The following is a 27,073-nucleotide window of genomic DNA, read 5'->3' as shown; positions in this document are numbered from 1 at the left end:
ATTGCCCAAAGTAACTTATAGATTCAGTGCTGTTCCCATCAAACTACCATTGACATTCTTCACAGAATTAGAAAAACCTGTTTTAAATTTCATATGGAATCAAAGAAGACCCCTTGTAGCCAAGACAATCCTAAGCAAAAAGAACAAAGCTGGAGGCATCACGCTACCTGACTTCAAACTACTACAAGGCTACAGTAACCAAAACAGCATGGTACTGGTACCAAAACAGGCATATAGACCAGTGGACCAGAACAGAGACCTCAGAAATAACACCACACATCTGCAACCCATCTGATCTTCGACAAATCTGCCAAAAACAAGCAATGGGGAAAGGATCTCCTTATTCAGTAAATGTTGCTGGGAAAACTGGCTAGCCATATGCTGAAAACTGAAACTGGACCCCTTCCTTACAGCTTATACAAAAATTAACTCAAGATAGATTAAAGACTTAAATGTAAAGCCCAAAACCATAAAAACCCTGGAAGATAACCTAAGCAATACTATCCATGACATAGGCATGGGCAAAGACTTCATGACTAAAACACCAAAAGCAATTGCAGCAAAAGCCAAAATTGACAAATGGGATCTAATTCAACTAAAGAGCTTCTGCACAGCAAAAGAAATCATCAGAGTGAACAAGCGACCTACAGAGTGAGAGAAAACCATCTCACGCCAGTCAGAATGGCGATGATTGAAAAGTCAGGAAATAATAGATGCTGGCGAGGCTGTGGGGAAGTAAGAACACTTTTACACTGTTGGTGGGAACGTAAATTAGTTCACCCGTTGTGGAAGACAGTATGGCGATTCCTCAAGGATCTAGAACCAGAAATACCATTTGACCCAGCAATCCCATTACTGGGTATATACCCAAAGGAATATAAAACATTCTACTATAAAGATACATGCACGCATATGTTTCTTATAGCACTATTTACAATAGCAAAGACATGGAACCAACCCAAATGCCCATCACTGATAGATTGGATAAAGAAAATGTGGCACATGTACACCATGGAATACTATGCAGCCATAAAAAGGAATGAGACCATGTCCATTGCAGGGACGTGGATGAAGCAGGAAGCCATCATCCACAGCAAACTAGCACAGGAATAGAAAACCAAACACCACATGTTCTCACTTATAAGTGGGAGTTGAACATTGAGAACACATGGACACAGAGAGGGGAGCAACACACACCAGGGCCTGTTCGGGAGTGGGGATGAGGGGAGGGAACTTAGAGGACGGGTCAATAGGTACAGCAAACCACCATGACACACATATACCTATGTAACTAACCTGCACATTCTGCACATGTATCCTGTTTTTTTTTTTTTTTTTTTTTCTCTAAGAAAAAAAAAAAAATCTCTAGTGGATTGCCTAAAAGAACCCTTGGATGAAGTCAGACACATGGGTAGTACAAGACCCCAGATGGCATTATTTTATATGTATAGGATCGCTTTTTTTTTTTGAGACGGGGTCTCACTCTGTCACCCAGGCTGGAGTGTAGTTACGTGATCATGGCTCACTGGAGCCTTGATCTCTTGGGCTCAAGTGATCCTCTTGCCTCAGCCTCCCGAGTAGCTGGGACTACAGGCACACGCCACCAGACCTGGCTAATTTTTGTATTTTTTGTAGAGATGGGGTTTTACCATGTTGCCCAGGCTGGTCTCGAACTCCTGGGCTCACTCAGTTGGCCCACCTCGGCCTTTCAAGGTGCTGGGTTTACAGGTATAAGCCACTGTGCCTGGCCTAGAATTGCTTTTAGTGGATGATTTTTTGCTGTCACCGTTATGGCGTGCATTTTCTGAGTTACCAGAGATGGCCCTGCATGCTGTGAGGCTGTGTTGACTATACTGTTGCTGTGTGTGTGGAGGGCAGGAAAGTGCTGTCCTTGCTGTAAGTTGTGTTATTAATGGTATGGACACTGTGAGTTGCTTCTAGAGAGCTACACCCTCACTTCTGTGTCAGCAAATGAAGGCCCAGGAACTGACAACGTTCCCTCTAGCTTTAATTGCGGTATAATCACCACACCCCAATATTCTCCTGTTTCACCTTTGGCAACATCTAGAGAGTTTGGTTATCACAGCTGATGGGGTGGGGGTGCTACTGACATTGGGTGGGTAGAGGCCAGGGGTGCTGCTGGGCATCCTACACTGCCCAGGACAGGCCCCCAAATTATCTAGCCCTACATGTCTACAGTGCCACAGGTAAGAAATCCTGGACTGTAGGGTAGACAGATTTGACTGGAGTGGAGAAATTGTATCCTGGGGTAAGTGGGATTTGGATTGCAGTTAGTGCAGAGCTTGTGTGTGTGGAACTCCTTGGACACTGGACTAATCCAAGAAGTTGGGTGGGGAGGAGGGAGCTTTTTCCTTAGGTCCTGGAAATCATTAAAAACCTTTGAAAAGGTGCTTTAGAAAGACACAACTGGCATCTGTGTGAAGGATGGATTACAACAGGCACCAGCAGACTGTGGCCGACGGGGCCGTGTCCAGACTCGGCACACAACCACGCCCATTCATTCATGGGTTGTCTGACTGCTGTGATGGTTAACTTCATCTGTCAACTTGGCCAGGCCACAGTTTTCAGATATTTGGTCAGGTACTTGGGAATGTTGTTGTGAAGGTATTTTTTAGATGAAATAAACACATCAGTAGACTTTGAGTAAGGCAGATGACCTCCATAATGTGGATGGACCTCATCCAATCAGTTGAAGGCATTACGAAAAAGACTGAGGTCCGCCAAAGAGGAGGGAATTCTACCAGTATCCTGCCTTTGGATTTGAGACTGTGACATCTGCGCTTCCCTGGGTCTCTGGCCTGCTCTGGAAAGTTTGGACTTGCCAGCCTCCACAATTGTGTGAGCCAATTCCTTAGAATCTGTCCATCTGTCCGTCCATCCATCCATGCACACACACACGAACAAACCCTATTGGCACTGTTTCTTTGGACAGCCCTGACTAACATCACTGCTTTCTTGCCACAGCAGCCAAGTTGAGTATATATTTGTTGTAAGTACAGGGATCGTGTGGCCCACAAAGTAGAAAATATTTACTCTCTGGCCCTTTACAGAAAAAAGGCCAAGCATTGGATTTGATAAGTGAAGTCCTTCCATGGAACTGAGAAGTGCTGAGTCAGTACTCACTGGAGTTAAAACAGAAACTGTGAAAGCAAGAGGGCTCAGGATGGTGATATCATGGTCTTTCATTCTTTTCTCCTCTGCACATTTGACCCACTGGCATGCAGGAAATTTAATCTCTCTAATCCAGAATGTGTTTTAGGGAATGCTTGCCTGGCTTGTGGGTTGAAATGTTCTCTCCTCAGATGTGGCTCCTGCAGTATCATCTCACCTGATGACAAGAAGTGGAAGCCATGTGACCACCTGAGACGCAAGTTAATTAGGGTTTATTAGAAAGACAACCTTAACCCCTGTGGGATGTGCTGTGGGGGAAGATAAGACACCAGTATTCTATTATTCCAAATAGGTGATTTTAAAATTTCTACCCCGGGAGGATGGATTGGCATTTGTCTTCCAAACATACGTTAACTAACGTTTTATTTCTGACCGTTTTGTACACATTTTAATCATTTTCCAGCTCACAATTACAGTTGGTACTTCTCAATTCTCAGTGAGTTGTGTAGTGAAATTGTTTGCAACATTATACTTTGGAAATGACATTGGCAATTAAAGTTTTGGTCCAAGTTTAATAATGAAGACTGTTTGAAAGGCCAAAACTTATGGATGCTTTTGAGATGAAATAGACATTTGGGAAGCAAATGAGGGCAGGTTGTCCACTTCTTAACATTTATCTGGTTGTTTTTTTTTTTTTTGACAGGGTCTTGCTCTGTTGCCTGGGCTGGTATGCAGTGGCACGATCTCAGGTCACTGCAGCCTCAACCTGTGGGGCTCAAGTGATTCTCCCACCTCAGCCTCCCAAGTAGTTGGGATTACAGATACATGCCACCTCGCCCAGCTAGTTTTTAAAATTTTTTTGTAGTGATGGGGTCTCCCTATGTTGCCCAGGCTTCTCTTTAACTCCTGGTCTCAAGTGATCCTCCTGCCTCAGCCTCCCAAAGTGTTGAGACTACAGACATGAGCCACCTTGGATTACAGGCGTGAGCCACCACGCCTGGCCTTAACATTTATCTTGATGCCAGTGAAATCATTGATGTGTGCCAGGGGGTTCCTTTTCCTAAATGGAAGCTCACTGTTTTGGGTATCCATGACTTCATCATAGATATGAAGAGAAAGTTTGAAATGCCCACCAGCTGTCTGTGTTAGCACCTGCATTTGTGTTACTCATGACCAATGTAGCTTTTGAGTTTGTGACACGTAGCGCACCCCCTGAGCTTAACTATCTGGTTGCTAATGTCTTTGGACATCACCGTATTTGTTATGTCAGGGTTCCTTTTACGAATTGCTCTTGTGGGCTTTCAGGCTTTCTCTGTGTAAGTGGTTTTTTTTTTTTTGGAGATGGAGTCTGTTGCCCAGGCTGGAATACAGTGGCGCCATCTTGGCTCACTGCAACCTTCGCCTCCCGGGTTCAAGTGTTTCTCCTGCCTCAGTGTCCCTAGTAGCTGGGACTACAGGCATGCGCCACCACGCCTGGCAAATTTTTTGTAGTTTTAGTAGAGATGGGGTTTCACCATGTTGGCCAAGCTGGTCTCAAACTCCTGACCTCAGGTGATCCTCCTGCCTCAGCCTCCCAAAGTGCTGGGATTACAGGCATGAGCCACCGCACCCAGCCAGTGTCTTTTGAAACACAGACACCTAGTACCTCTCCCGTGAGTCTTTCAGGGAAAAGATTGAGTTCCGTGTCAGGTTGGAGTTTCTGTTCAAGCGACTAGACTGCTTCCTAGCCCCTTTATTCGAAAACCAGCGTGGTCTTCACTTTTCCCTTGAGCCTACAACCACAGGGTACCTGTTCATGTGTTTCCAGGACCTTGTGCGGCTCCTTTGCTTTGCTTATTCCGAGAACCAAGCCTTGGGACTGTGCATTTTGAATACAAATGAAGGCCCCTGGAGGAAGTCCCCAGAGTCTCAGCACAGTTGAGGAAACGAACAAAGCATGCTACACGTGCAGGAAGATGCCTCATTAATTCCTATGATGACCTCTCTGCTTTTTTATTTTTTAAGTTAAAAGGAGTCAACGCTTTGGGTTTTGTTAGACTGGACAAGGTAGCAAGTCATATTAAACTAACCCAGGTTGTTGCTTGAGTTTTCATTGAACTTAGAGTCTACTGACGAGTATAGTGAAGCAGAAATTCCCCTCACTAGGTGGCCTGATGGTGCACTCCAGTGAGGGGTGCAGAACGTTTAAAGGGATCTGCTTCCTGACTGGGTCAAGTTAACCTCTTTCTGCCTTAGTTACCTCTTTGCACGTCCTAAAAGCACCTGCTTCTCAGATCCTTGGGAGGATTCACTGAATTTGTCCACTTGGAATCCACATGGAAGGCTGCCTGGCATGTAGGAGGTACCCAGTAAATTTTAGGCTTCTGTTGTTTTTGCCAGTTGGATTCAACAGATGTTTGTTCCCTGGACTAGTGTTTCTCACCTGGGGGTGATCTGCACCTAGGGGACATTTGGCAAAGTCTGGAGACATTTTGGGTTGTCACAACTTGGGGAGGGAGTGTTACTGGCATCCAGTGAATAGAAACCAGGTATATTAGTTTTCTGTTGCTGTAAAGGAATACCTGAGACTGGGTAATTTAGAGGTTTATTTGGCACACAGTTCTACAGGCTGTACAAGCACAGTGCCAGCATCTGCTTGCTTTCTTGGGAGGCCTCGGAGCTTTTGCTCATAGCAGAAGGCAAAGGGAGAGCAGGTGTCTCACATGGCAAGAGAAGGGAGCAAGAGACAGAGGAAGGGCTAGGCTATTTTAAACAACCAGCTCTTGCATGAACTGAGGGAACTCATTCAGTACCAGGGGGAGGGCACCAAGCCATGGTTCCTCCATGAACCAAATACCTCCCACCAAGGCCCCACCTCCAGCAGTGAGGATTACCCCACAACATTTCAGTGTGAGATTTGGAAATGACAGACATCCAAACTATGTCACCAAAGATGCTGCTAAGCATCCTACAGTGCACAGAGCAGCCCCCATAACAGGGTTACCTGGCCCCAGAGTGTCAGTAGTGTTCAAGTTAGGCTACACTGTAGTTCACTTGCTTGTTGTGTGTAGGAGGACCAGAGGCCAGTTACCTGGTAACGACAACAACAGCAACAACAACAACAACAAAACCCCCTCAAACCCGAAACAAAAAAACCCCACATGACACTGTGACATTTTTTTTTAATTTGCAGGAGATTTAGTCTCAATCCAGTAGAAGGCCTTTATTTCCTTGCTAGTTATAGAGAGGCTTTTCCGGGTTCCTTGCCTGTGTTTGTTGCAATTAGTTTTTATTTACCTTTCTGGGGTTCATGTGTGCCCCTTGGGTTTGCCATGTTTTGTTCTCCAAAGCCCCAGGAGGATTCCCCAGTAACAGAGACTGTGTTCGATTTTTAACATTTTGTTTTAAATGATTTCTTTTGATTAATTACAGACTCACACTGCATTGCAAACACAGTGCTGTCAGATCCCAGTACTGTGTCCTTTACCAGCTTTCCCCAAGGGTAGTGGCATCTCACAGGATCATAGAGCAGGAAAACCCGGGAAATCCCCGTTGGTGCAACACAGTTACCTAGTCTTGGAGCCCTTACTTGAATTGCACCCTTTTTGCTTGTACTCATTTGTGAATTGCATGTTAAAGATGAGAGTCAGTAATATATTTCCAAATGTCAACAGAACATAGATTGAGCAGAAGAGTTTATAATGAGATGGAGGACGGAGCAGAAGAGCTCATAGCGAGCCAGGGCTGACAACCTGGCGAGGAGCTCCTTGACTTCATCTTGGAGGCCGAGGTGGGAGCGTTGGTGACAGCCTCCAGGAAGGCAGATGTTATCGGGAGTTAAAATGAGATGTGTGTACTGCTCATGTGCGTATGGGGTGTGCCCCTTTTGTTTTTGATGCTGAAATGAGACAAATCATTTCCCTTTCAAGCTCCAGGCAGACTGATAGAGTGGGGAAACAACACCCAACTTCCTGCAACCTGAAATCCTTTGCCTTGGCTCCTCTTACTAAGTTCCTATAGTCCTTATTTTGTGAACTGGTAAAACAACTTTTCTCCCTCAAGTGATGATCATCTTGTGTTTTATGTTAATTAACCCCATAAAGACCTCCCTTTGGAATTCCTTCTTCTAATCTGCTTGGCCTGTTTGCCAGTTAGTCGCCTTACTAGGAGAATCAAAATGTAAACTCATAATAGACACGAACCAAACATCATCAGCACAGGATGTGGCAGAATGATTTTTCTTTCCCACCTCTTGCTGAGAAGGTGATGAGATTGGAAATGGTGAACACCCCAGAGTTCTGTAACTCTGAGTATGGAGGAGGAGGTGACAGCCCTTGACCTCAGTAGCGGAGCCACATCATCGAACATCCCTGTCCAGGAATCTGGACATGCACTGGTCAAGAATTCAGCACAGTTGCCTTTGGTCTGGGAATTGGGAATCTCTTTTTGTAAGTGAGGCACGGAGTGAAATTGCAGAAGCCTGTGTGACTTGTAGAAACTGAAGCCAGGCTTGTTTACTGCCTTGCACAATGAAGATATGATAAGACTGGGAACTTATTTGTGAGTGTCGTCGATGCCAAGGAACCTGTCCAACATTTATAGAGGCGTTTGGGCTAAATGAAAAAAGGTTTAATCTGTCTGTGGAGACAGAAAGTAGATGAGTGGTTGCCTATGACTGGGGCTTTAGGCGGATAAGAGGTTGTCACTGCTAAAGGGTACAGGGTTAATGGAAATTCTTGAAATTGATTGTGCTGATGGTGGCTGCACAACTCTGCAGGTACTAAAAGTTGTTGAGTTGTACTAGAAATGGGTGCATTGTATGGCATGTGGTTTATATCTCAATAAACCTGTCAAAAAAGGGTTCAGGACCACTGTTTTTGTACATGTCCTCAAAATACTTCCTGTAATCTAGTGTGGTCACAGCTGGTTCATGTGCACAGACATAGTGTCAGTGTCATTGTGGAGATAGCAGTTTCAGATTGACTGGTTCCAGAAAATGTGTCCCTGCCTGTTATCTCCACATTGCCACAATTAGGAACCAAGGGTCCATAACAAGCAGTGAAACCATGGTTGATATCAGAGGAAGTGGGGCGGTGTCATCTCTTTTGTATTTTTCTCTTTTCTCTTCCCCGCTGCCTTTGCCCGCTTCCTTCTCCAAAATAAAACAAAAGAGAGAAAGCAAGAGATAAGTGGCTGAGCTGAATGTGTTCCAGCCCTTTAGAAGAGGGGAGTACACATACCAGAGGGAAGATAAGCGAAAATGCAGCCTTTCTCAAGGGCCAGCATGGATAGAGAGATAAAGAGAGAGCCACAGGCACACTGGCCAAGCGTCAGCTCCTAAAGTATCCATCTCACTATTCAGGGTGGGGAAATATTTGATACCTTCTTTATCATTGGCTGATGAAACTGACATAGGCGTGATTTCCTTTAGGAGCATTTAGGGAGAATGCAAGGGAAATTGACAACCACACTTGGTGCAGTTGGCGTAACCAGTCTTTGTGTTGCCCTCCAATGACTCTTGCCTTGGAAATGATTGAAGCCCATCGTTTTTAAATCTATTGGAATGACTGTCCCCTTCATAAAGCCATGATGTAGCAAAAGTGAAAACATGCTTCTGGTGAAAAGTGTTTTTCAAAAAAGCTTACGACATTGAGGAGGTCATTTCATATTTCCTGATATTCAGCAATTTTGCTGTGAGCTTTGTAGAATTGGCCTGGTGCTTAGTTCAAATAAGAAAGGGATTACTGAAATTGCACATTAAGTTAAAAACCATCAGGGTTTTGGGTCCTGAGACATGTTATCTAAACATCTGTCTTGCTATTTTGTTACAGAACAAAGTAGGAATTGTAAAACATCTTCGTTATAAACTGAGTACTACACAGTCTCTGGGACAGCAGAAGAAACGTGGTAGGAAGGAACCACCCAGGGTGGGTAATGACAGAGTACAGATAGGGCCAGAGACAAGGCCAGGAAAGGCGAGAGGAAGAGCCTGCAGGAACGAGTTTCTTGCAGGTTTGAGAGCTGGACCTGCCAAGAGGGTAAGGCCGATATCTGTGTGTGTTCTTTGAGGAAACCCGAGTAGCCTGCCCTGCCTTTGACCCTCTGCTCTTTGAACTATGGATTCCTTCCCATGCACCTGTGCGTTCTCAGTGCTGTGGTCGATCCCCAAACAGACACCAAACCCTGACCTCTGAGGCCCAGGCAGAGATGTAACCCAGCCCCAAGGGGAGATAAAGACAGAAATAATCAGTATTATAGCAGGGACCTTTTTCAGGAATCTGCCTTCTGCAGGGCAGTGCCGTATGTGCATTCGAGCTAGCATAGCAAATCCACATCACTAGAAAGACTCTTCCCATTTTACAACTTGGGAAACTAAGGCCAGGGCAGTGACAAGTGCCAGGTCCCCAAACTGAACTGCAGATCTGCATGCTGAATGGTGGCAGGTGGGCCAGTGTGATTTTAAAGCCATGTGCTTTTCAGGGCACCCTGGTGTTTCTCCAAATGCCAGAAGGGTTTCTCCAATAATTCATAGCACTCTTCAGTCAGGATTCTGCAGTAAAGTGCGTTGGGGAGTGCATGAGTGGATGGTTCTGTGGGTAGAAGCCACGAACTGAAGATAGTTTTACATGTTTAAAGAGGAAAGAGACTGGGAATGGTGGCTCATGCCTGTAATCCCAACACTTTGGGAGGCCGAAGTGGGAGGATTACTTGAGCCCAAGGAGTTCAAGACCAGCCTAGGCAACATACCAAGACCTTTCTCTAAGAAGAGAATAGAATAGAATAGACCAGACCAGACCAGACCAGGCATGGTGGCAGTGCTCCTGTAGCCCCAGCTATGCAGGAGGATTGCTTGAGCCCAGGAGTTCGAGGCTGCAGTGAGCCATGTTCGTGCTGCTGCACTCCAGCCTGGGCAACAGAGCCAGATCCTGTCTCAAAAAAACAAAACAAAACAAAACAAAACAAAAAAAACAGTACCTTGTTGATACATGGAAATGGTGTGACATTCAGATAAAGTTTTACTGGAGCTCTGCCATGCCCATTCATGGACATATTTTCTATGGTTGCTTTTTCACTACAAGTGGTGTTGCAACCATGGCAACAGACACTGTCTGTCTAGCGAAGCCTAAGATATTTGCTCTCTGGTCCTCTGCAGAACTAGCATGTAGTTCTGAGTGCTTGAAGGCACGCACCACCTCGGTGGTGTGACTTGGCCTTTCACCTGTCCTGATGCCTTCTTCATTTCCACCCTGTTCTCATCTCGCCTTGCTTGCAGAAGCCTGGAATTTTACAATTCGAGAGTCATTTACTTGATGTGAAGTCTCTTCCCAGTTAAAGTGCCAATAGTCCTGGGAGAGGTAATACATTGAACCTTGTCAGTTATTTATGCCTCAGGATTAGAAGGGATTGTTGCTGGCTTTGTCCTGTAACAGCTGTGACCAGAAGACAGAGCCCAAGGACTGTTGCATGAAATGAGGGAGGTGTGGGTCACCTCTGTGCAGGGCATGAGAAGAGAGGAGGCTGGGTCATCTGAAAGATTACCTTTGTTCATGGCCTTTTTCTGCATCCTCCTCAGTCACCCAGAAATTGGGATTGTTGGTGACAATCTTTTGGGAATTGGTGTTAGCTTCTGAGAGCCACTCAGCCTGAAGACCCTCCTTACCCCGTTACCATAGAACCAGAGTGGTGGCCACATGTGCAGACTGTCCGTGCTGACATGTAAGGCAGGGCCCATAGGTAGGAGGTGGTGGAGCTGGGATTTTACATGGACAGCCTTCTGCTCCCCTGGTGCTTAGCTACATTCTAGTGTCTTCTGTGCAATGCCAGCTTAGCATACATACGAAGGGTACTGACCCATTTCCTGCTTTTGCATTCACTGTTCTAGATGGTTGTGTCTCCTTGAGCCTGGGCTAGGGAGATAACACGTGAAGGCGGATGCCACGTGGTTTCTGTCTTGTCCATGGTACATGGAACACATTCCCCTCAGTAACATTATGGTTGAGACACGGAATGCCACAATGTACAGTTGCCACCATATGGTATACTACATATATATATATATATATATACACACATATATTTTTTAATTTCATTTTAATTTTTTTAGAGACAGAGTCTTGCTCTGGTGCCTAGGCTGGAGTACGGTGGTGCAATCATAGTTCACTGCAGCCTCGAACTCCTGGGCTCGGTGATCCTCCCACTGCATTGTCCCAAAGTGCTTGGATTACAGGTGTAAGCCACTGGGCCCAGCCTACTTGTATATTTTTCATTGCAAATGCACATTTCATTTATGTCCTGGGCTTTAAAAAGCCTTTCTAGGCTAGTTGGGAATTTGACCCTATTTTTTACAGCATAGTTTCTAGGAGAAAACATTTCTGAGGAAGTAACCAAAGACTTGGGCTGTATCCCATTTGTAATTTAGAGACCACTCTCATTTCAAAATTTCTTCTCTCAACATGTTTGCTTTTTGAGACATGAAGTAGGCAGGCAGGATCTTTTTTACAGTGGCTGTGGTGTCTTTGGGAAGCGGCTTCCTTGGTTTGCCTCTCCGCGTTTTCTTTCTTGACTTCTCCAGGCATTCAGCTGCAGGCATGTACCTCCGCTGCTGGGGAGTGGCAAGGAGAGGGGTTGGAGGAACGGGGATAAAAATTAGCTAGAATTCAAAAGCAGCCGTGACAGCCCAGATGATTTTTCATGCTAACCTACTTTAAAAGCTGCCAGAATAATTGTGGAGTGGGAAATCTCTCATTTCTCCTGTCCTACTCTGACAAGATCTAAAAATAACTTTGAGGAGATGGGCATGTGGCCCTTTGATCTCCTTGGCCTGGAGTATTTCTTGGTAGGAGCAGAGCTTACAGGAAGGTGTTCTTCAATGAGTGTTCTGGCAGTCGGAGTTGTGGGTGGGGCTGATTACTGTAATCTTCCTTCACCATTGAACGATTTCATCTGCCCCTGGTTTCCATTACTTGCTGCTCTAAATATTCCTCTCCCCGCACCTTCCTTTTATGTAGCCACAAACTGGAATATGTGCATGGAAAACCCAAAGGAGGCAAATCACACTTACACTCTAGAACTTCGGTGCTGGATTTAGCGGCTGTTTACCAAGCACCTCCTCTACCAGAATAAGTAGCACAGATCTTTGACCCCCCCCTGCCCCCCAGGGACTGTGGTCTAGTTGGAAGACACAAGGCAGAGGTGTAAAAAGGGAGCTCTGGAGATAGGAATTTGAAATGGGGCTGAGAGCTGATGAGATGGTCTGGGGCTAGAGGCCAGGGAGATGGGAGGAGGAGTTCTTGGAAGAGTGTGCCCCTGAGAGATCCTGAAGAGTGAGCAGAGATTGACAAGAGAGGTGAGAGGAGACCTAGAGTTATCAGGGCTGCAGAGGTGTCCTTGGCACATAGAGGCCATAGTATCCACGCTGGCTTCCAGGGTAGGGGCAGTGCATCTGCAGCTGGTTGAAGATGGAATAAATGGGATAGTGGCTAAAAAGATGGTGGTATTGGGGATACACCTCTCCTTGGAGTGGTCCTCCTTGCAGATAAGGGGAGACGTAGAACAGCACTTGACAGGGAAGCTGGTGTGGGGGAAGAATTTTTTTATACTAGGGGAGACTTGTGGTTGAGTTAAACAGGTTCTAGAGGGCCGGGCATGGTGGCTCATGCCTGTAATCCCAGCGCTTTGGGAGGCCAAGTTAGGAGGATTGCTCGAGCCCAGGAGTCGGAGACCAGCCTGGGTAGCAGCAGCATAGAGAGACCCTGTTTTACAAAAAATACAAAATTAGCTGGACATGGTAGCACGCACCTGTAATCCCAGCTACTCGGGAGGCTGAGGTGAGAGGATTACTTGACCCCAGGAGTTGGAGGATGCAGTGAGCTGCAGTTGTGCCACTGTGCACCAGCCTGGGTGACAGAGGGAGACCCTGTTTCTAAGGAACAAAAATGAAGTTCAAGAGATAAGATAAAGAATGAGGGGAGGGGACGTATTTTTTGCAGGAGGGAAATTTTGAGGGTTTAACCTTGGGAAAGGAGCAGAACAGATGGGAAGGTCGTAAACGTGGAACCTTTGGAAGCAGAAAGGAAGATGATTTCTCTTAAAAGTTTTGCCTAGAGATGACTAATGTGAAGGTCTTGGTGTTCTAAGGGAGCAGGGAAAGCCGGAGGTGGTGGGTCCGGTGGATGCAGGAACTGACCCAGGCTTTCAGATTGTACATTGGGGAGCAGAGAGTACGTGCTTGGGGGTGGGGAGACTGCTGGCCAGGGCCGACCTCCCTCCTCCCATGACCCCTGCCTAGAATCAGAGTAGCCTCATTTAGTGTATTTGAGTCAAGGCTTTCTGTTTAAGAACTTATTTGAACTCATTACAGTCATCGCTTGGTATTCTTGGCGGTTTGGTTCCAGGACCTCCTGCGGATACCCAAATGTGTGCACACTCAAATCCTGCAGTCCACTCTACAAAACCTGCTGATAGGAAAAGTCAGCCCTCTGTGTCTGTGGGTTTTGCATCCCCAGATACTGTATTTTCCATCTGAATTTGGTTGTGAATGCAGAACCTGCCCATAAGGACGGCCGATTGTATTTATTGAAAAAAATCCATGTTGTTCAAGGGTCAGTTATAGTTTGAACTACCAAAAGCAAGCAGCCAAAAACCCTGAAAACCAAAGCTTTCATTGGTTAAGTCAGAGCAGACTGAAAAGGACGACATGCCCAGTGGAACTTTCTGTATAGTCTGGTAGCCATGTCTGGCTATGAAGCACCTGAAATGTGGCTCATGCAACAGAGGAATTGAATTTTAAATTTTATTCCTTTTAAATATATATTTTTGTCTTTCTTCTTTTGTCGCGCTTTGTCGCCCAGGCTGAAGTGCAGGGTCGCAATCACGGCTCACTGCAGCCTTGACATCTTGGGCTCAAGTGATCCTCCTACTTCAGCCTCCCAAGTAGCTGGGGCCACAGGCGTGAGCTACCTTGCCCAGCTAATTTTTTAACTTTTGTAGAGATGGAGTCTCACCATGTTGCCCAGGCTGGTCTCAAACTCTTGGTCTCAAGCAATGCTTCCACCTTGGCCTCCCAAAGTGCTAGGATTACAGGTGTTGAGCCACAGCACCCAGCCTAAATATGTATTTCAGTAGCCCCATATGGGGAGATGTCTTGGATAGAGCAGGTTAGCCCATGAGACTGTCTGGTCCCTGAGTGAGAAGGAAGGATGAGGGCTCGCAGATGATCCCAGTGGGCTGGTTCCAGAAGCGAAACCTGCAGGCCCCTTGGCTTAGGGAAGGCTGACCGTAGCAGGTGGGAGTTCTCTGAAGACCAGGGCTGAGCACTGGCGGAGGAGAACAGGGCCGGTGCTCACGTATCCCACACCCCAGAACTTGGTGTGCTGGATTCCAGCCCTGTGTGTTTCTCATTATAACTATGTAAACGCCAGCAGGGTTGGGACTGTGTGATTTCTCTTCTTGTTTGGATGCTCTGGAGTTCTTCGTTAATTAGTGAAGGAAAGCCGGCTCTAAGGAGAAGCAGTTGTAGTGCAGTTCATTGTCCCCACTTCTCTGCAGCAGAAATGCCTTGTCCCTCCTGCTTCAGTCGAACTCACTTTCTCAGGCTCCCACCTTTGAATGGAGGCTGTTACCAGGCTCTCCATCCCCAGCGGCTCTGTTGACATGTCCCCATGGGAAAGGAAAAGACCATCTGAAAGTTTCCATCTGTGCACAAGGTTTTCTGAACGTGTTGACAACGTGGGTTTAATTTTGTGAGGTCAGCAAGAGTTCTTGTGGTTTGGGATTTAGTAAAAACTGTAGGCTTTTTATGGGAAGAAAGTCTCTCTCACCTCTGTCTTCTATTCTTCATTCTCTACACACTCTCCACTTGTCTTTAGCGCTAAAAACACAAACAAAGCATTAAGTTTAAAAAAAAAAACCAAACCCCAAGTCTAGTAGCTGATTGCCCTGCTTTGACTTTTCTCCCTCGTCATCATTCTTCAAAGAAAGACTCCACTCCTTTCAGCTGTCACCCTTTCACCCTTCACTGCATGCCGTCTGGCCTCTGCCCCCACTTGAAAGAAGCACTCTTCCCAGGGCACCTGGGAACTCGGAACTGGGAACCCCCAGAGTCTGCCCAGCCCCTCTGTCCCTGCCTTTCGAGCAACAGCGACTGGTGCTGTGACCTGGGGTCCCCCTTTCCCTGGGCAGCATTACCCACACCGGGCCACAGTGGGCCAAGTCACCCACCCCAGGCCACACTGGGCCAGGTCACCCACACTGGACCATATGAGGCCACGTCACTCACAGTGAGTCATGTCACCCACCCCAGGCCACACTGGGCCATGTCACCCACACTTGGCAGGGTCCTGTCTTTCTCTACTCTGGTGCCTCCTTTATCTTGATGCTCAAGACTCTCTCAAAACACCCACCAGTGGCTCAGCACAGTGTGGGGACAGAGACTTCAGCGAGGCGCCGCCAGCCCCACCCTTGAGGGGAAGTAAGCGCAAACTCCTTGTACCTGAGACTCAAAGGGTCGTGTGCCTTTATTGGCCCCCTTGCTTTACATCAGTGTCCTTAACCTTTCTGTCTGTACGCGTGGCTCTCTGTAGTCATCAAGTGAAGCCGCAGAGGTCTCAGAATCACATTCTAAAATAAAAGTAGAATCACAAAGGAAGGGATTAAAAGTGCAATTGTCAAAATATCAAAAACATGATTTGTTGAATAGTGCTTTTTTCTTTTCTTTCTATTGGTAAAATACATGTAATATAAAATTTTGTCATTTTAAACTTTTCTTTTTTTTTAGACGAAGTCTCACTCTGTTGCTCAGGCTGGAGTGCAGTGGCACGATCTTGACTCACTGCAGCCTCCACCTCCCAGGTTCAAGCAATTCTCCTGCCTCAGCCTCCTGAGTAGCTGGGATTACAGGCACGTGCCACCACACCCAGCTAATTTTGTATTTTAGTAGAGACGGGGTTTCACCATGTTGGCCAGGCTGGTCTCAAACTCCTGACCTCAGGTGATCCGCCCGCCTTGGCCTCCCAAAGTGCTGGGATTATAGGCGTGAGCCACTGTGCGCAGCCTGTTTAAACCATTTTTAAGTGTACAGTTCAGTAACAGCAAGCACATTCACACTCTTGCGCAGCCAACCTCCAGAACTCCTTTTGTCTCGTAGTCCTGAAACTCCATGCGTAACTGCCCACTCATTTCCCCATCCCCAGCCCCTAGCACCCACCACCTTTCTGTTTCTGTGTGCTTCACAGCTCTGGGACCTCAGATAAGTGGAATCCTACACTATGTGTCATTTTGTGACCGGCTTATTTCACTCAGCGTAGTGTCCTCCAGGTTCGTCCACATGGTGGTAGCATGTGTCAGAATGTCTTTCGTTTTTAAGGCTGAGTGCTGTTCCATCGTATGGATAGGTCACTTTATTCCTATAACTGTAGATGGATACCTGGGTTGCTTCCAGCTTTGTACTGTTGTGAATAATGCTGCTACAAACTTGCCTGCGCAAATATTTCCTTAAGATCCTGCTTTCAGTTCTTTGATGTGTGCTTTCTAAACTTTTTTTTTTCCCTTTTGTTTTGAGACGAGGTTTCACTCTGTCCCCCAGGCTAGAGTGTAGTGGCACGATCATGACTCACTGTAGCCTTGATCTCCTGGGCTCAAGCGATCCTCCTGCCTCAGTCTATCAAGTAGCTTGGACTACAGGCACATACCACCATGCCCAGCTAATTTTTGTATTTTTGGTGGAGATGAGGTCTTGGTATGTTGCTCTCAGGCTGGTCTTGAACTCCTGGGCTCCAACAATCACCTGGCCTTGGAGGGAGTTGGCAAGGGAAGTGGGTTGGCTGTTGGAGCCCATTAGAATATTCCAGAGGGATGATGGCTCCTTGGACCAGGGTGTGGTCCAGGAGCTGGAGAGATGGGAGTCAATTACAGACAAGACAGTGGGATTTATTGGGATTCTTGATTTCCCTCAGTGAGAAATTTCCTCTTTCCACACACCTTCCATGGAAACCCGGAACACCATAGGTCCCCTGTAGGCAGTCTTAAGAGGACGGCTGTTTTTGTTCTCCTTCCAAATTCCCATTAGACTTGAGGTCAGAGTCACACTTACTTGTTTTGAATATTTAAAGTAGTATACCTAATAGCTGAATAGACTGTATGCTTTTATTTTATGTTTTTGATCTCACATTCCTAGGTATTTGCGAACAAATTTCTCATTAAGAGAAGGTGAACACATATCTCTAACTTGTAAATAGCAAATACGCAGGAAACACTGGGACGCCCGCTACATACTAGATGTTATTAGACCTTCCCTGGAGATATCCCAAATGGTTCTATAATTGCTTAATAAGGAGACATTGTGCTGAGTTTACATGATACGAGATTGCCTTTTTAAAAGAATCTATCCAATTTGAATGCGAAAAATTACGTAGTCTCGCTGAGTGGCTTGTTCTTGCCTTTGATTCTGTACTGTTTAAGAACTTGATTATGAGCAGGAGGAAATAACTCACTTCAGCTGTAATATAAATGTGCCTTGGTATTTAAGCTCTGTGACACATAAAACAAATACCACTTGGCCAGCAATTTTAAATGTTTATGTGAATTATAAATTTTTGGACAGGCACTTTCCTCTCTTTATTATTGTGCAGAGAAAATAATTTTTTCCCAAAGAGATTTTGTGTTAAAAAAAATCCCTAATACTAGTATTAGGAGTGTTAGATACCTTCAATGTGGTTTTCCTCTTTTGGCCTGAAAGACTTGAGTGCTGAAGCATCTAGTGGTATTCTTGTGTCTGGGAACGTTCCTGCCTCATTTTTGTTTCTAGTCCTGTTTCTTCCTGTGTCGGAAATAAGACTCATGGGTGCAGCTGCACCTATAGTTCAAGATGAAGGAGTGTGTGTGAGAATGTCTGTGCATGTGTGTATGTGTGTATGTGTGTGAGAGAGAGATGGGCATGGGGGGGGAGAGAGAGAGACAGACAGACAGACAGACAGTGAGGGAGAGAGAGAACAAAACAAGAACAAAACACAGCCTCTTTGTGATACCTGGTTGACTCAGTGAAGTCTGGCTCTCTGAGCTTTACTGAATTCCTCCTTACTTATTTTGGGGCTGGAGGTGGAGATGAGTTCAAAAGCAGATAAAATTTGCCTGTCACCTAAACGAGCAGAATAGATTGCACGTAATCTTTCCTAGATGAAGCCTGTGTTTTTGACATTCTGCTCTCAAGTCCTCTCTGAGCTGATCTGAGAGTGAACTGGAGTGTTAAGTTGAGAGAGATGTTGATGACTCTGGTGTGGTCTTTTCTTTTCGGAGAAGTGGAGATGAAACGACTTGCCCGGGGTCCCTGGGAGGCAGAGCTTGTGCCAAGATGTAATTTTCCGGTTCTAAGCCCTGTGGTCTTTCTTCTACAGCAAGGTGGGTACCCTTTTTCTGTAAGGGACCAGAGAGTATGGATTTTAGGCTTTTGGGGCCAGTCTTGGCAACTATTCACCTCTGCAACTCAGCCACATTGTGAGAAGGCAGCCCCTGCACATTGTATAAATAAACAAATGTGGCTATATTCCACTAAAACTCCATTTATGGCCACTGACTTTGGAATTTCATAGACTATTCTGTAAGCGTGTGTCGGCAGCTTCCTCTGTGCGGGCCCATGCTCGGAGGTAGTCGCGTTGGGGAAAGTTGCTTTCTGCCCTCCTGGAATTGGATAGACTTGCAGGGAGGCAGATACTGGAAAGCAGCCACAGACACACTGAAGGGGGAGTCCCCAGTCATGGGAATCGTGATGGGGAGCAGCCCTTCCCTGTGCGTTTAGAAAGGCTCCGCCATACAGAACCATTGGGAAGCTGAGGCTCGGAGATTGTGTGGGATTTGAGATGAGCCAGGCGTGGGCAGGGAGATCACACAGGGGAAAGGAGGATCGCCGTGGATCACACAGGAGAAAGGAGGTCCTGACCTGTCCACCCCCCAAGCCCTTTGCTTCCCTTGCCTTGTTGGTGTGGGGTGGACCCAGAGAGGCCGCAGTGTGAGGAGTGACTGTAGCTGCACTCAGTGACTCAACATCGCCTCGGGGGGAAACCAGCCGTCTCTACTTGCTACGGGAGTTTATTTCCAGTGTGGGAGAGGGACTATCGAGAGAGAAGGACAAGAGGCAGGTTTGCCCTACAGATTCCTTTGGGGAAAATTACTATAGGGGTCTCGTCTCTGTTGTACTTATTGTAGCACGACCTTTTTTTAAGTGATTCACCATAATCTCTCTAGGCCGTATTTAGGCACTGACCCTAAATGTGCATTAAAAAAAAAGGTTTGGGATATTTTGGTTTATTTATTTGTGTGTATGTGTATAGTTGTTAAATTGGTGTCCTTGGGGTGGGGGTCGATCAATGGAACCTTCTCTTCTGCTGTCTTGCTCCGCCCCATATTTTGGTTTGTTTTTGTTAGGGGTCAGTAAACCTTTTGTTGTTGATGGCCAGATAATCAATACTTCGTGGTTTTAGAGCCCTGTAGTCTCTGGGTGTTGTATGGCAGAAACAGCCATTGACAACATGTGAGTGACTGAGCGTGTTTATTTATGGGCACTGAGGTGCTGGGATCTCCTATTCACACTGTTCCACCGCCATCACCGCCATTCATAACTCCAAAACTTTTCTTTTCTTGGCGGGGAGTGGAGCAGGGTCTCGCTTTGTTGCCCAGGCCGGAGTGCATCATGGCTCCCTACAGTCTTAACGATCCTCCTATGTCAGCCTCCCAAGTAGCTGGGACCACAGGTGCGCATCACCATGCCCGGCTAATCTTTTAACTTTCTGTAGCGACGTGGTCTCCTTAGGTTGCCCAGGCTGGCATCAAACTCCTGGCCTCAAGCGTTCCACCCATTCCCGCCTCCCAAAGTGTTGGGATTACAGGTGGGAGCCACCGTGCCCAGTCTCAGAACTTTTTCATTATCCCATCCTGAAACCCTGTCCCCATGAAACAGGAACTCCCCATTCTCCCTTCCCCCGCAGCCCCTGGCACCCACCGTTCTATTTGCTGTGTCTGTGGATTTGACTAGTCTGAGGTGCCTGCCTCATGTCAGTAGTCATGCTGTGTTTGTCCTTTTGTGTCTGGTTTTTTTCACTTAGCATAATGTCCCTGAGGTTCTCCCATGTTGTAGCCTGTGTCAGGACATTGCAGCTCAGTTCATTTCCAGGGAATTGTCCTACATGCAGGGGGTCTTAGGAACACAGGTAACTTCACTTCTCATTTGAAGAGCGAGGATTTCTCCTGAGGTCCTGAACAGAAAGAGATTGTGAGGCATTGGCGTTTGGAAGGAAGTGTCTCTGAATTAGAAATGACTGTCAGATGAAGAGGGACAGTTCAATGTGGTACCCGGGCCTGCCTTTCCAGAGATCCCCAGCCTCTTTGCCTAGTTCCCACTCTGGGCCCCTGGGCAGGTGACCCACAGCTGCACATGGGTTTCCTGGGAAGCCACAGTGCTGAGGAGCTTGGGAGAGAGGCTCAGGATCAGAGCCTGGGGAGTGCAGGAGCTGGGGGGTTGGGGGGGATGCTGCTTTGGGGATTGGGAGGAGTGGGCTGGGGCAGGATCACAGAGTCTTTAGCTGAACCCAGGGGTGCTCTGGGTCTGGGCTTGTCCTGACTCAAGTCAAGGGGCCCAGGCCTTTGTAAAGGTCCACATTGCCCATTCACTGGGGCCTGGCTTTGGGTGAGGGTGGCAGTTGGAGATCGGGGGGAAGCCCTGAGGGGGGATCTTGGCCACACATTGCTGCATCTGCAACACCAAATTCTATCCCACCTGTTGTTGGCTGTTCTGGAAACCAGCACTGAAAAATACGGGAGTGGAAAAGTTTTCAAATTTTTTTTCCTGCTTTGTTTGGGTTTTTTGGAAAACAATTTCAAAATTAGCATATGGCTTGTTAAAATTAAATTACAAAGGAAGTGCCTATGGTAACGTTTTGATCAGGCTCTAGGTCTGTGTGAACCACAGCTCATATTTGAAAATCCAGCTTTATTGGGACATAGCCGTGCCCATTGTTTTCTGTGTCCTCTGTGGCTGCTTTAGCGTGCCACCAGGGCAGACTTGGGTGGGTTGCAGCCAAGATGGCATGGCCCTTCAAGGTCCAAGATGTTTACTCTTTTGCCGGTCCTCTGTCATCTCTGGTCTTTGTGGTTGCCACAGTTTTCTTGGATCCATGAGTTAAAGGCAGTCCTGAGGGGTGATGGCTTCATCTCCGCAGTTGCCTGGAATACTGAATTTCAGACATGCTAAAGGAGGGGTCGCAGACATTGTGTGGAATGCATTCAAACCCCGGATGTGGGTGTAGGAAGGCAGTGTGGACACCTCCCATGTGCCTGCCACACTGGGCATGGCATAGCCAGGTAGAGACTGGTTTCCAGGCCCAAAAGGCCTTCAGCAGCTGTGTGCCTTGTTTCTGATGTCGTTTGGGAGTAAGAATAATGTAGACATGGGGGGTCATGAGGCTCAGGGTAAAAACTTCAGTGAAACCTCCATGGCATGGTCGGGTGCAGTGACTCACGCCTGTAATCCCAGCACTGTGGAATGCCAAGGTGGAAGGATCGCTTGAGGCCAAGAGTTGGAGATCAGCCTGGGCAGCATAAGGAGACCCTGTCTCTACAAAAAAGAAAAAAAAAAAAAAAAAAAAGACCGGGTTTGGTGGTGCACTCCTGTGGTCCCAGCTACTCAGGAGGCTGAGGCGGGAGCCCGGGAGGTTGAGGCTGCAGTGAGCCGTGATTGCACCATGGCACTCCAGCCTGGACCACAGAGCAAGACCCTGTCTGAAAGAAGAGAGAGAGACAGAGAGAGAGAGAGAAAGAGAGAAAAAGAGACCTCCATGGCAGATGCATGGGGGAGTGGGTTAACATCTAGAAATAACGCTGAGTTGTGGAGTAAAGAAAACCCACAAAAGAATAGAATACCTGATGAATGTGGGGAAAGCACTTGTGAGCTCCTCTAGTTTTAGAAGGCCTAAAAAGGCGATTTAAAAAAACGAACAGGAGAGCCCTTTTATTGTTGATGTCTTCCAAAAAGAACGTGCATTTATAAGCCAGGTGGTATTTTAATGTCACGAGGGGTCCATTCTCCCATCTGTCTCCTTTGCTTTTGTTAGAGTCAGTAGCTCCTGGGTCTGCTTGACATTGGAGAGGATACTGAATGCAGAAAATTTTGTTTAATTATAATGATTTGATTTTTTCCTTCTGTATTCAAGTTTGCCTGCTTCTAATGAATTGGCAGAAATGAAGAGCTTTCTCAGATTTTGCCAGGACCATTTTAAAAGCAATTAAAATCAATTTCGTTATTAAATTTGAAATTTATTGTCTGGCTAAATGATAGTTTAAATTCAGTTTATACTGCGCACCTTACTTTTTAATAAAAAACGGAACAGACCCGTCACGTTTTTATGTTCTCAAATTATCTGGGTGGCCTGCTGGCTTTAAGGCCCTTGAAAAAAAAGGTGCTCTTTTAAAAGCTCCTGCCATGGTTTCCTTTTTCCTCTCTACTTCCGCAGATATTTACAATGTTTCTTTTAAAAATAAGGGTGGGGGGAGAAATCCCCTTGACTTTCTCATTTTTAAGTAACTATCTTATCCTTTCATCACACAATGTTCATCTTATCTGTGTTGGAAGTCACCAAGAATCTTAAATTAACGGAAAGAAAATGTTTCTGGGATTTTTTTCCTGATAATATACTTTTAAATTTTAAATGGCACGTTTTACCCATTGGCCTTCATTCCTCCCTCCCTCCATTACATTTTTAGATGTGTTCAATGAAACGTAGTCCTCCCCCTTTAAAAAAATGGACCGAGCATCACGTGTGAGGCTGCAAAAGAGGCTCCCTGCCAAAGCATCTTATCTGCCGCTGGTAAAGCCCCGCCCCTCCGTCAGCAGCTAACCCTTGAGCGGGATGTGTGCTTGTGCCGGGTGCATTGCATTAAGAGAATGCAACTGAATAGAGAAGGATCAGGACCTTTTGTGCAGAGGTGGGGAGTGTTAAAAAGGGGGAGGCCTGGGTGGGAGGGTGGAGTTAGTGGGAGATGGGTATGCTTAGTGCTTAAATTCCCTGCATTCCCTAACATGAATTTAAGAAACTCACACAGTAAATGAGTCAGGGAGAGAGAGACAGGGAGAGAGGGAGGGGAGAGGGAGAGTTCCTTTCATTCATGACACGATGAACTTTGCATGCGTCAGAACAATTTACATTTTTCCTTATTTCTAGGTACTTTTTTGAACTAAGAACCTGGAGGGTGTGTGTGTGTTGGTGTCTGTGTGTGTGTTGGTATGTGTTGGTGTGTGTTGGTGGTGGGGATTTTTTGCCTTATATTTCATAAATACTTCTTGGTTGATTAAATGTCAATAATCTCATTTTTGGTTTGTAAAGCTGTTACCTGATCCTTGAATACCACGAATATTTTGTACATTCAAAATAATTGAGAGAAAATAAAGAACGACAACAACAAAAAAGACACAAAATAATAAGCATCTCCAGTTATTTAAGAAGAGTAGATCTCTGCTGGGTGCTGTGGCCCATGTATGTAATACCAGCACTTTGGGAGGCCGAGGTGGGAGGATCCCTTGAGTCCAGGAGTTCGAGATCAGCCTGGGCAAAATAATGAGAGCCTGTCTCTTATTTTTTTCTTTTTGAGACACGGTCTCACTCTGTCACCCAGACTGGAGTGCAGTGGTGCTGTCTCAGCTCACCGCAACCTCCACCTCCCGGGTTCAAGTGATTCTCCTGCCTCAGTCCCCCGAGTAGCTGGGATTACAGGCGTGCACCACTACTGCCCAGCTAATTTTTGTATTTTTAGTAGAGACGGGGTTTCACCACGTTGGCCAGGCTGGTCTCGAACTCCTGACCTTAAATGATCCACACCCCCTTTGGCCTTCCAAAGTGTTGGGATTACAGGTGTGAGCCACTGCGCCGGGGTGTGAGAGCTCTCACACCCCGTCTTTTAAAATAAGTGCTGTCTGTGGAGTGGGAGGAGAGGAGAAGTAGATCCCTGGCCATGCTGAAAGGTTCATGCGGCAGCCTCCTGAGCTGCGCACATGCTTCTGGAGCTTTGGGTGGACATTCAGTCTGTATGTGGATCTCTGTCCAAGCCTGCACTGGGAGGCCCTGCCCCAGGAAGCGAAGGCTGCATTTCTTTTATGTCAGTTAATGGATTTCTGTCCCACCCTGGACATCTGAGCGTTAATTGATTTGTAAGGGAGGGTTGAGGGAGGGTAAAATTACAATTCTGTATCTTAACATTGGGGTGAAGCATTTTACCCTAGAGGAATTCTATCCAAACTCATTAAACACTTTTAATAAGGGACAAAGGGTTGGGACTCAGCGGTTAGGGGGCAAGCCCCTGAGCCTCACTCCTTCTCCTCTCTCTCCAGGAATTGAAGAGGGAATCCTTTTGCTCAGCATTCCCACGCCGCCCACGGACCTGGCACTGAGCCCGCAGGCTTGCCTTAGTCTCCTGGGCTGCCCTAACGCAGCACCATGTGCCAGGCGGCTTAAACAGCAGCCAGTAATTCTCCCACAGTCCTGGAGGTTCTAAGTCCCAGATCGAGGGGTCGACAGGGTTGGTTCCTCCCTAGGCCTCTCTCCTGAGCTTGTAGACACCATCTTCTCCCTGGGTCCTAACGAGGTCATCCCTCTGTGTGTCTGTGTTCTCATCTCTAGTCCTGTTGGATCAGGGCCCATCCTAATGACCTCGTTTTACCTTAATCACCTCTTGAATGGCCCTAACTCCAAATGAACAGTCACATTCTGAGGTCCTGGGGCTTAGGGCTTCAGCATATGAGTTGGGAGTGGGGATGTAACGTGACTAATGTCCACAACAGGAAAACCCATAGAGGCAGAAAGTGGGCTCCTGCTTGCCAGGGCTGGGGATGGGCAGTGTGGGGTGACTGCCAGCCAGCACATGGTTTCTTCTGGAAGTGATGAAAATGTTCTGGAATTAGACAGCAGTTGCACAACTCCGAATATATTAAAAACCACTGAATTGTACATTTTGAAAGAGTGAATTTCATGGTATGTGAATTGTGTCTCAGTAAAGTTGTTATAAACAAAAACTGTGAGGGTGAGAGGTAAAAGGAAGGGAGTTGAAAGCAGCATCAGGTGTGAACAGCCCATAATTCAGCCCATAGACAAGCGCGAACTCCTAGCACAACTGTATGTTGAAGATGTGTGTGAATGCTTGCTTTCCTCACCCTTCGGCCTGGTTTTCTCTACTTTCCAATTTCATCATACATTCTCTTCCTTCCTCCCCCTCCCCACTTTTTCAAAACGTTTCTTCTAGTCCTTACCTGTGTCTACACAAAATTCCATAAACATAATGCCACAGTTCAAAGAAGTGTCCTGATGTTAGGGAGATAACTTAGGAAAATATTTGACCTTTGGGGAAGTTTTGGTTTACTTCTGAGTGAAAACCCTCCATGAAAGAGAAACTTAAATACAGTTTTCAAATGCTCCTGAGACATTCCCAGCTGCTGCTTTGGGGAGAAGTGAAGGCAAGACAATTTCCAAGGCAAAGAAGGACCTATTGCAGACAGCAGACCCCAAGTAAAGAAAGGCACAGTGATGGTGGGTATTTGTGCAGTGTTTTGAAAATGTGGAGGTCAGGGATGCTAGCTTACCAGGCCAGCATGATCGAGTTATGAGAACTGGAGACCAGGACACTGCCTCTGCTGGGTGTGCTGCTCCGGGCTCCTTCGAAAGGGGATTCAACTGGTGGACTTACTTGGGCTGTGGTTAAATTGGGCTCCCGTAGGTGCTATGAAGGCTCTGCAGAGCCAGGGATGCTTGTACCCTGGAGAGACCTTGCTCCAGGAGCTCAGGAGCTGGTAGGGGCAGTGACAGTGAAGCACTGGCTTGCCGTGCCCAGTGCTTGGGCAATGCTAAGCTCAGAGGGAGGAACCCAGAATCATGCGGGAGCAAGGGAGGGAGGCAGGTGAGGAGAAGGGTTGCCCAGGAGCCTGCAGGCTGGGTCGGTGTTTTATCAAATTGTCTTTTCCTGCTTTGCTGTCTGATCCCACTAAAGACTAGCCAGAGAGATGCAGAGGTGAAAAATGGTGGACAGCCATTTTTCTCCCTTTCACTGTGACTACAATGTCTGTTTCATATCAACAGCAACATCTGTGCAGGCATCCTAATGAGTATAAATAAGGTTTTCAGAAAACTGGGTTTGTGAGGCTCCTGTCATCTGAATTTTTTTTATCATTTAAGTGTGATTCTTTACTTATTGACATTCAGTTGTTATTTAGTGGCCACATATTATTCATATAGGGTTCTTTATGTGCTTTCTGTGTACATTTGTTTTCGTGCTCATCGTATTTCAGTGTGACTTACATATAATAAGATGCACCCATTCTTAGCTATTGTGGACTTTTTTTAAAAAAAAGGTTTATAGAGATATGATTCACATACCAGATACCCATTTAAGTGCCTAATTCAACAGTTCTTAATACCTTAATTAATAAAAAACAATACAGCGTTGAGTATTTTCCTTTTCTCCTTTCTCACTAAAGTGGACTCAGGATTGGGGGTAACTGTCAGTCCCTTGGTGTGATTCTTGGCTGCCAGTGTTTACTGGGGACAGGTGTTGGTACCTCCCTTAATAGGATATTGTTAGAGTATTTTACAAATTCTGGTTAAAAAAAATCCCACATGAGATCTCCACTCTTCCCCCCTCTCTGAGTGTAGGCATTGTCAGCTGCAGTTGTCCAGCATCTCCAGGACTCTTTTCATTTGCAGGATGGAAACAATGTACCCTCTGAACAACTCCTCCCTGTTTCTCCTCCCTCCAGCTCCAGGCAACCACTGTTCCACTCCCTGCTTCTTTGAATTTCACAACTTGAGGTAGCTTGTGTAAGTGGAATTATTTTAAAAGCTGGTTCATGTTAAAGTGCTTAGAACAGAGCTTGGTGAGCATCCGGTCAACAGTAAGTACTTTTATTATTCTTTTTATATTACTCTTTACAAAAAAA

General features: G+C 46.3%; 1 protein-coding gene across 3 annotated transcripts in view; it reads left to right on the top strand.

Moving 5' to 3' along the window:
• Positions 1-27,073, top strand: part of TBL1X (transducin beta like 1 X-linked) — a 234,818-nt gene that overhangs the window by 7,368 nt on the left and 200,377 nt on the right. The window contains exon 1 of one of the 3 annotated variants that reach the window (XM_017862670.1): positions 26,894-27,028. The exons of the other annotated variants lie outside the window; for them this stretch is intronic. The gene's annotated coding sequence lies outside the window, so the exon portion shown is untranslated. Of the gene's footprint in view, positions 1-26,893; positions 27,029-27,073 lie in introns of those variants that run through there. 3 annotated transcript variants of the gene reach the window in all.

The sequence above is a fragment of the Rhinopithecus bieti genome, unplaced genomic scaffold (assembly GCF_001698545.2).
Source record: "Rhinopithecus bieti isolate Rb0 unplaced genomic scaffold, ASM169854v2 scaffold_66091, whole genome shotgun sequence".
NCBI lineage: Eukaryota > Metazoa > Chordata > Mammalia > Primates > Cercopithecidae > Rhinopithecus > Rhinopithecus bieti.
The sequence above is the reverse complement of the archived record's forward strand: the minus strand, read 5'-3'. Positions and strand labels throughout refer to the sequence as shown.